Below are 10,124 nucleotides of genomic sequence, written 5' to 3'. Positions count from 1 at the left end.
CCATCTTGGTTGGGTTAATTTGCATATAGTCGCTCTGATTGGCTGGTGGGCGTGGCTTAAGGCATAGCAAAGGTATGGTCAATTTGCATGTTTGTCTTTTATTAGTGTAGATAATAGTTACAGCAATAAATGGAAAAAAAAACCTATGTTGATGTTGTTATATATAAATATCTTCACTTAGTAAACGTCTGTTATAATCTGAATGAATGTTTGTGTCCCCCACAAATTTGTATGTTGAATCCTAACCCTCAAGGTTATGATGTCAGGCAATGTTTCTTTGGAAGGTTCTTAGATTATGAGGGTGAAGCCTTCATGAATAAGATTAGTGCCCTTATAAAAGAGACCCCAGATAATTCCCTTGCTCTTTCTGCCATGTGAGGACACATTGAAAAGATGTCAGCTATCTAGGAAGCAGTTTCTCTCCAGACACCAAATATGTTGGCACCATGATCTTCGACTTCCCAGCTTCCAGACCTGTGAGAAATAAATGTTTATTGTTTATAAGCCTCTAGTTTATGGTATTTTGTTATAGCAGCATGAACTGATTAAGATAGCCTCATTGATAACTATAGTTAGGATTCTGGTACATGGAGTGAGCAAATGAAAAGAACCTTAACCCTTCTGTGGTGCTAAGTGAGGCCTGTGTTTGTCTACCAGTGCCATACATTTCATTTTGACTTGAATTCACTTATATCCCCCAGCAATACTCCCTTCACTAATACTCTGATATAAATTGGCTTCATCATAAATTGGTATAAGAGAACTTGGAAATGTTGATATGTTCAAACTATGGTATCCCAATGTTTCCATAGTAACTAATGTACACCCAGCGTAGAAAGATGGAGAATAAATGAGAATAGCATTTTAACAAAATAAGTGAGGTGTGAAGAGACTTTAGACATGTGATTATCTCTTGTTTAGGAGTATGAAGATATTCATCTACTTAATGATGGGGTTATAAAAGTTGTTACAATGAAACTTGTCAGTAGCCATTTATATTCCATTTTCTCTATAATCATCACCATCAAAAGCATTTATTTTTTAAATATGTTTTTATTGATTTTAGAGAGAGAGGAAGGGAGAAGGATAGAGAGATAGAAACATTGATGAAAGAGAAACATGGATTGGCTGCCTCCTGCATGCCCCTACTGGGGATTGAGGCAAAACCTGGGCATGTGCCTTCACTAGGAATCAAACTGGTGACCTCTCGGTTCATGGGTCAATGCTCAACCACTGGCCGGGCACCATCAAAATCGTTTAAATGCTTCTTTGGCCAATACTACTGTAGAATGAGTTAAAGGGACATAGTTGCCATGCTCCTGTGAGCCTGCAATCAGGATGGGACAGGTTAGGCCAATGCTCATATTCCAGCCTGCCAGGCAGAGCCAATCACTTTGCCCTAATGATTATTGGGAGGAGTTAGAATTCAAAGAAGCTTACTCAATCCTGTGGAATTTGTTTGCTTTGATGCAAGACTTTACTAGAAACTGAACACTCTGCTGGTTAAAGACAGCCAGTATAGGGTGCTGCTTCTCCTCCTTTCTTATTCCATCAGCTTATTTCCCCCATTCCTCCATAACATTCTATTCTTCCTCCTCCAAATGCATTCTGTGCACCATCCCCACCAATTCCAAAACAACCTGTTCACTTCACCTCTTGGCTAGTTTTAAAGGTATGTATATATTTGTAGGTAGATACATGCTCCCCACATATATCTCTGATAACATGCTAATTTACCAAAATACAAAACAGTCTGTTTTAGTTTTGAACCAGTTGTTATAAACTAAATTGTGCCCCCCCCCCCAATTCATATGTTGAAGCCCTGACCCCCCCATTGTGACAGTACTTGGAGATAAGGCCTATTTGGAGGTAATAAAGGTAAAGTGAGGTCATAAGAGTGGTGCCCTAATCTGTTAGGATTGGTATCCTTAAAAGAAGAAGAAGAGACACTAGAGATCTTGCTCTCTGTATGTGAGGATGCAGCAAGAAGGCAGTTGTTTGCAAGTCAGGAAGAGAGCTTGTACCAGGAACAGAATTGGCCAACACCTTGAACTGGGACTTCTAGCTTCCAGAACTGTGAGAAAACACATTTTTTGTTGTTTAAGCCACTCAGTCTATGGTATTTTGTTATGGCAGCTAGAGTAGATGAATATATCAGTGTATATGCATAACCAATTAAGCTGTTATCAGATAGGAACAGATTTCGGGGGCGGGGGTGGGGATGGGGAGATGACTTTTTATTTTAGAATAAGAGTTTAAATTTCTACAAAAAATATAATAGCCAATGGGATATTATTTAATCCAAAACAGAAACACAAGAGGAACAGAGGTATACCGATTAGCTCTAGGTTGGTAGATAGCCTCGTTTAGCTGATTCAGCTTAGTCTGATTCCTTTCTCATTTAGAAAAGGGGTTAAGAAACACTTTTAAAAAAACATAAATCACCTTTTGAAAATTAGTCTTCAGTTTACCTTCTGTGCAAATGAATTCAGAGATTAGAAGCAAGATGTGATGGGAGGTGCCAGCAGAGTGAGGCTCATCAGTGGGAATGAAAGTCAATTCCCTGGAGTTGCCAGGGGAAGGTGCATTAGAATGTTGATCATCTACCTTGGATGGCTAGGTCTGGTAGACATGATCAAGTTTAGAAAGGCCTTAGAGGTCAGATAAAAAAGGAGTATATCTTCACCCTAGCTGGTTTGGTTCAGTGGATAGAGCATCTGCCTATGAACTGAAGGGTCCTGGGTTTGATTCTGGTCAAGGGCACATGCCCGGGTCATGGCCTCCATCCCCAGTAGGGGGCGTGCAGGAGGCAGCTGATCAATAATTCTCTCTCATCATTGATGCTTCTCTCTCTCCCTCTCCCTTCCTCTCTGAAATCAATAAAAAATATTTTTTTAAAAAAGGAGTATATCTTCATACTAGAGGCTCAGTTTGGACAAGGGACATTTCCATGTTTTGTTTTGTTTCTTATTTTTGATATTCAGTATTACAGTCACTGGGGTATTAGGGAAATTTTGTGGAAATGAAGTTCTCAATAAAGCATTCTTTTATCCCAAGAGATTTAGTCTCCATTATTATTATATACAAATTCAAACAAGGCAGGGAACTATTTATTCCTCGGTGGAATGGTCTTCTTTTGTCATCTATAACAAAGAAAGCTTAAACCTCCTGGTTAATCAATTATATATCATATTAAAATGTAGCTAAAATTTTGTCACTGCATATTTCAGACCTCTAATTACCCTTAAAATTATTGTGCATTGAGGTATATGGATACTGTAGTTAGATCAGTTTTCTTCTGCTTATTTCCATACAATTTAAAGAAAATCATATCAACAGGAACATACCAATGCATACATTAATTTCTTTTTAGGGTTATTTTTTTCTGTGTGGGATTCAGAGGCTAACAGATTGCCAGAATAACTGAGTTTTGAATATATGAAACATGATAATTTTACGTTCATTTGTAGCTGAGTAGACGTTTGGCTTGAGATGTAAATACAGTAGTTTTGTACTGATATAAAACTTAATATTTTTTGTGTAGCTAATATATTCATATGGAGCAAAATTCCAGATATAAAAGGGTATACACTAAAAAATTAGGTCTCTCCCACTCCCTTAGCTCCAAGTTCTCCACTTACCACCCCTGAAGGCAAGCACTATTATCATTCTCTTGTGTTTCCTTATAGATATATTCCACAGTGCATTGATTCTGGAATAGGATCTTCTCCCCTTCCCTAGCAGGCTCTCAGTATCTGGCAGCATCAAAATATTGTTCTGTGAGGCAAAACTAGTGCTCTGAGCAGTAACATGGAACAGTGACAACCCTTGCTCCTTCTCACACCCCTCCTTGGAAACCATATTCCCCAAATTGATCACCAGATACTTGTCCAAAACACTTCTAACTGGACATAACACTAACATAGACACATTTATCATGCATACACAACAAACGAAACACCTAACAGATGCAATCATTAAATATTTACTTAGTTGTGCCCTGCTGCTGTGGCTCAGTGGTTGGCATCAACCCAAGAATCAGGAGGTCATGCGTTCAATTTCTGGTCAGTGCACATGCCCAGGTTGAGGAATTGACCCCCAGTAGGGGGTATGCATGAGACAGCCCATCAACGATTCTCTCTCATCATTGATGTTTCTATCTCTCCCTCTCCCTGCCTCTCTAAAATCAATACAAATGTATAAAAATATACTTAGTCATGTATGTAAAAAAGTAGGTGCTTTTGGTAGGTTGTAAAGCAAGGAGGAGGTTCTGTTTCTATGTTAGATGGAATCAGTGAGAAATTGTTCTCTCTTTTCCAAGGAGTTGGAGATTTAATCAGAGAGGTGCTGTATAAATGATAGAAGGGAGAAACCCTGGCTCGAAGGTGCAGAAAAGGCATTGCAGGCCTCTCTTCCTTGGTTTGCAGATGGCCACCCTCTTGCTGTCTCTCCACGTGATTGTCCCACTGTGCATGAACACCCCTAACATCTCTTCATCTTCTTATGACACAAGTCATACTGGATTGGGGCCCCATCCCAAAGGCCTAATTTTAACTTAATCACCTCCTTTAAAGGCCTTATCTCCAAATTTGGTTACATTCTGAGGTACTGGCAGTTGGGACTTCAACATATGAATTTTTGGGGAAAAGCAATTCATCCCAAAATGAACACATACTGTTGTCAGTCACTGGGGATACAGCAGTGAACAAAACATGAAAATCCCCTCTGTTATTGACTTTACATTCTAGTGGGGAGAGCAATAATAAACATGGTAACTAGCCCAGCCGGCATGGCTCAGTGGTTGAGCGTTGACCTATGAGAACCTGGAGGTCATGGTTCGATTCCTGATCAGGGCACATGCCTGGGTTGTGAGCTCAATCCCCAGTGTGGGGTGTGCAGGAGGCAGCTGGTCAATGATTCTCTCTCATCACTGATGTTTCTATCTCTCTTTCCCTTCCTCTCTGAAATCAATAAAAATATATTTTAACAAATAATTAAAATATATAGTATGTTAAAAGACGGTAAGCGTTATGGAGAAAAATAAAGTAGAGAAAGGAGAAAGGAAGCTCTGGTTGGGGGGCTGCAATTTCAAATAGTGTAGCCAGGGCAAACTTCTCTGAGAAGAGGACCTTTGAATAAGGACCTGAACGAGGTGTTAGCAAGTGGTGCAGATATCTAGGGAGAGAGAGATCATTCTAGGCAGAAAGAATAGCTGGTACAAAGGGCTTGTGGGAGAACATGTCCAGTTTGTTCCAGGAACAGCAAGGAGACCCCTGTGGCTCATGCAGAGTGAGCGTGAGGATGGGGTAGCAGCGGTGAGGGGGTAATTAGCTATTAGAATATGGAATGAGGGGGTAGTGAGGTGGATGATTGTATCAGGTCTAGTAAGTCATTGTAATGACTTTGGCTTTTGTTCTGAGTGAGATGGTGTGTTAGAAAAAGCTCATTCTTCCCTGTTGTGTTTCTCTTTTCCTCTCCCACAACTACCACACTCACAACATTTTTGATACCAAATGTGTGAGGAATTTTCTCTACAATAAGCAGTTTTCTGTGACACCAACTGAGTGTCCTACACTTTCACTCAATTCTGACACTATCAGCCTGGAGATAGCATCAGTCCCAACAGATTAAGAGCTCATCTCGCCAGTCTGCTCTTATCCCACTTTAGATGCCAATGGAAAATCCAGGTTGTCATTTGTGCTTCTGACTGATCAGTTATAAATCTGAGCTTCCCATGACCCCCTCCTTGGCTTCGATTAAGTTTATAGAGCGGCTCACAGAACTCAGGGAGCCCTTTCCGGTTTGGCTCAGTGGATAGAGTGTCGGCCCATGGACAGAGGGGTCCCGGGTTTGATACCAGTCAAGGGCACATGCCCTGGTTCCAGGCTTGATCTCCAGTAGGGGGCATGCAGGGGGCAGCCTTTCAATGATTCTCATCACTGGTGGTTCTATCTCTCACTCTCTCTCCCTTCCTCTCTGAAATAAATAAAAAAAAATTTTTTAAAAACCACACTTGCTTTAAAAAAAAAGAATCAGTCAAACAAACAAACAAACTCAGAGAAACATTTACTTACTTAGGTTTACTAGTTTATTAAACGTTATGATAAAGGATACAGATGAACAGCCAGATGAAGGGATACAGATACATAGGGTGAGATCTGAAGCTTCTGTCCCTGTGGTGTTGGGATGTGTCACCCACCAGGTACATGGGTGTGTTCTGCAATCTAAAAGCTCCTTGAACACCATACTTTTGGAATTTTAAGGAAGCTTCATCACCTAGGCATGATCAATTATTAACTCTATTTACAGTCCTCCCTTTTCAAAAGAATGGGGGTGGTGGTGGAAATTTCAGCTTCTAATTCCATGACTTGGTTTTTCAGGTGAACAGCCCTCATCCAGGAGCCACCCAGAGTTGCCTCATTAGAATAAAAGATGCTCCACCCAACCTGTATGGCTCAGTGGTTGAGCATTAACCTATGGACCAGGAGGTCACGGTTTGATTCCCACTCAGGACACATGCCCAGGTTGCAGGCTCCATCCCCAATGGGGGGCATGCAGAAGGCAGCCGATCAGTGATTCCTCTCATCATTTGATGTTTCTATCTCTCTCCCTCTGAAATCAATAAAAATATATATCTGAAATCAATAAAAATATATTTAAAAAATAAATAAAAGATGCTCTTATCACCCAGGGAACTTACAAGGGTTTCAGGAACCCTGTGTCAGGAACTGGGGTCAAAGAAAAAGTATTAGAAAAAAAGATGCTCCTATTGTTCTTATCATTTAGAAATTTACAAGGGTTTTAGAAACTCTGCTCCAGGAACTGTGGGCAGAGATATATTATTTCACAGATGGGAAGCCATTGGACAAGTCATGGGTGGCAAGGTGTGAGTTAACATTTAAAATAATCTTTCGCCCTAACCAGTTTGGCTCAGTGGATAGAGCGTCAGCCTGCCGACTGAAGGGTCCCAGGTTCGATTCCCGTCAAGGGCATGTACCTTGGTTGCGGGACCCACCTGTTCTCCTATCCTATTGCTGAAGAGGAGATTTTACCTGCACCCAAGTGGACAGTGAGTAGAGCCAAAGAACAGCCCTATACCTTGGGTGTTGACAAATAATGGGAACAGAAGAAGGGTCTTTTTAAAAAATAAAATAAAATAATCTTTCTAACTGCCGTGTTAATAGAACAAATGGGGCAAAAGTGGGAGCAGGGAGACCAGTACGGGGAGTGTTGTAATACTCCACTTTCTCTAAATGTTATACTGCACTTCCTCGGTTTACCAGCTCTAGACATTATCTAGTGACTTCCCACTCTAATAGATGGGGATTTAGCTCACTTACACTGCATCACCATTCTCTTTATTTCCCATTATTTAGTTCCCCTCCCCATAGATAACCATTTTTATCTGTATCCTTTTGTTCTTATGTCTTTTTTATTATCTTCTTGACTTTTATTATCTTTGTTCTTATGCCGTGGTAGAGGAAAGTAGAAGGAGAGATAGAAGCATCAGTGATGAGACAATCATTGATTGGCTGGCTCCTGCATGCCCCATACCAGGGACCACCGACCCCACAACCTGAGCATGTGCCCTGACTAGAAATTGAACTGTAACCTCTTGGTTCATAGCTCGACCCATGCCAACTGGGCATCGAGCATTTTTAAACAAGCTCACCAGAATGTATGCCATCACACTGTGGAAGCTTGTACCTTTATTCCAGGGGTGTTTCTAATGCTCACTGAGACTGTGCCTCCCCTTGAAAGAAGCCAACCCTAATTTGGATGCATAAAGTCTGGAGTTTTATTGAAAAGAGAGGAGAAAACAGAAAAGAAACTCAATTTATAGTCACAATTTAGTTGTATGTGTATTAATACTTTGGGGATTATATAAAATGATGTAATTACATAGAAGGAAGTCTTATGGAATGCTTGTCCATAGAAATTTTCCTTATTTTTCTTTTAGTGGTGAACACAAATAACAGATTGTATTAAAACAAGCCTGACCTACACAGCCACTTAATCCCAGAGGGAATGTGACCCAGAACAGGGAGGGACAGAGCTCAGGAATGTGTTGCCATGACACATCGATTCCAAGATCCCCTAGGCTTCACCTGCACCTGAGATATGGACAAAGTATGTCTGGGTTTATTTTTGACTGCTCCACAGTCAGGAGGATGGCAGCTGGGCTGACCATGGGCGTCTGGAGTACACAGGCTCAGGAATCCAGGGCTGTGGGAGTTCCTCTCCCTTCCATACCAAGTGTGTACAATATCAGCACCTTCCAGGATTCAAAGGGGGGAGAATTGGAGACAATGGCATCCATCACATGGTTTATCAGAAAGAAACTGATGGCCCAGCTGGTGTGGCTCAGTAGTTGAGCGTTGACCTATGAACCAGGAGGTTATGGTTCAATTTCCGGTCGGGGCACATGCCTGGGTTGCAGGCTTGACTCTTTCATCATTGATGCTTCTATCTCTCTCTCCCTCTCATATATATATATATATATATATATAAAACTAACCAGCATGAGTGCTAAGGAACAATAGAAGCTTTATATAAACATACTTTCTCCTACAAATTAATTATAACACATTTCTGTCATAAAAAATTACCTAGTGATTTTTTAATCCTTTTAAATGTTTCTTGGAAGGGTGTATGAAAGTGGTAAATGTAATTATCATTAGGTAGCTTTTTGCTTCATATCATGTGGGACACAAATAGTGTAAAGGAGAAATAGTTCTTGACATGGTTCTTCAACTAACACAAAAAACTGCTTTGGGAAGACCTTTGGTAGTGTCTTCCGTATTAATTACAAACACACTCACCCTAGAGAAACTTTATTCAAGCTCAGGTAAGGAGAGGCCACCTTCAGCCCTTTCTCATATTTCTCCTTATATTTGGAAGCTCAGAGCCATACTAGTGGAAACAGACCATTGCTTCTTAAAGTCCCTCGTATAATATCAATGCTATGATTCTGGACTGTTTTCCCCACTCCAATCTTGAACTTCTAAAGGATGTGATTCACTGGGATCAGTGGCAGTGACTCATTGTGGCAATAACTGCAGAGGAAGGGGCAGAAGAAAAGAATGAATGTGTTTGATGGGTGGGGATTCTGCCTTGGATCCTGGCTTCCCCCTCTCCAATTATCATGAACTCTCCAAAGCGAGTAGTAATTTCCAACCTTTTTGACAATCTTTACTTCATTACCTACCTATGCTCTTGTCAGTAGATTTTCTCTAACTTCCGTACGGTCAATTATTTGTAGTAGGTACTGCAAAAATTATTCTATGTTCTTGAGGACAGTTATCTCTTTCAAGTTCCTTTTTATATTTGTTTGCTTTATACCGCAAGAGTAAAATGCCAGTCGCGGTTGCTTTCGTGCAAGTAGGACAGCAGAGGCCCAGTTTGGGTTGAGCACCCGGATCTGAGAGCCAGTGCTGCTTCAGCGTCTCACGGTGTGTGTGGGGGAGGCTGGTCCCCAGTCCTCCCTTGTCCTATCCCAACTATCCTTCACCTCCGTCTCTGTGTAACTATATTAATCGAAGGCGACACTTGACGTACAGGCGATTGGACCCCAAAAGGAAGCTTGCAGCGCTTGGCTGGTGGGCACGAAGCCAGGAGATGGGTGGGGAAGTGGGGCGGAGGCACTGTTGAGTGGCGTTCGGAGTAGCCAATAGTACTTCGGGGCAGCGGTGGCAGGGGCGGAGACACTGAGGTCTATCAGCCAATGGAGGGCGAGCAACTACTGGAGCGACCTGGTGACGTGAGGAGCGTTCCATTCGGCCAGCAGTAGGCGGCTGCCACAGCTGTTTTAGGGCCCCCATCATAGGGGCTCCTTGTCTGGAGGAGGCAGCCTCCGGGCTTGGGAGGAGAAGTCGCTGCCGTCTCGGACGGCCGACGCGGTCCCCTGGGACAGTCCACTTCCTGCCCCCAGTCTCGGGCCGAGTTTGGGCTCCCAGGTTCAGGTAACAAGGGGTGGGGGTTGGGGTCTCCTGGGCTTGGCCGCATGGTGGGCTGCCAACCCCTTCGCTGCGTCGGGACGCGCGGACCTGGGCATTGCCCGGCTCAGGGTGCCAGCGGTGGAGCCTCCAGCCGAGGTGACTGCACGTGGCGGAGCGTGTGTGAGT

General features: G+C 42.3%; 1 protein-coding gene across 2 annotated transcripts in view; it reads left to right on the top strand.

Moving 5' to 3' along the window:
• Positions 1-9,764: 9,764 nt before the first annotated feature.
• The window catches only part of ZDHHC9 (zinc finger, DHHC-type containing 9), a 30,073-nt gene continuing 29,713 nt past the window's right edge, over positions 9,765-10,124 (top strand). Inside the window, exon 1 of one of the 2 annotated variants that reach the window (XM_005872721.2) lies at positions 9,765-9,962. The gene's annotated coding sequence lies outside the window, so the exon portion shown is untranslated. Of the gene's footprint in view, positions 9,963-9,999; positions 10,095-10,124 lie in introns of those variants that run through there. The other variant, XM_005872722.2, reaches the window with a different exon arrangement.

The sequence above is a fragment of the Myotis brandtii genome, unplaced genomic scaffold (assembly GCF_000412655.1).
Source record: "Myotis brandtii unplaced genomic scaffold, ASM41265v1 scaffold39, whole genome shotgun sequence".
NCBI classification, from domain to species: Eukaryota; Metazoa; Chordata; class Mammalia; order Chiroptera; family Vespertilionidae; genus Myotis; species Myotis brandtii.
The sequence above is the reverse complement of the archived record's forward strand: the minus strand, read 5'-3'. Positions and strand labels throughout refer to the sequence as shown.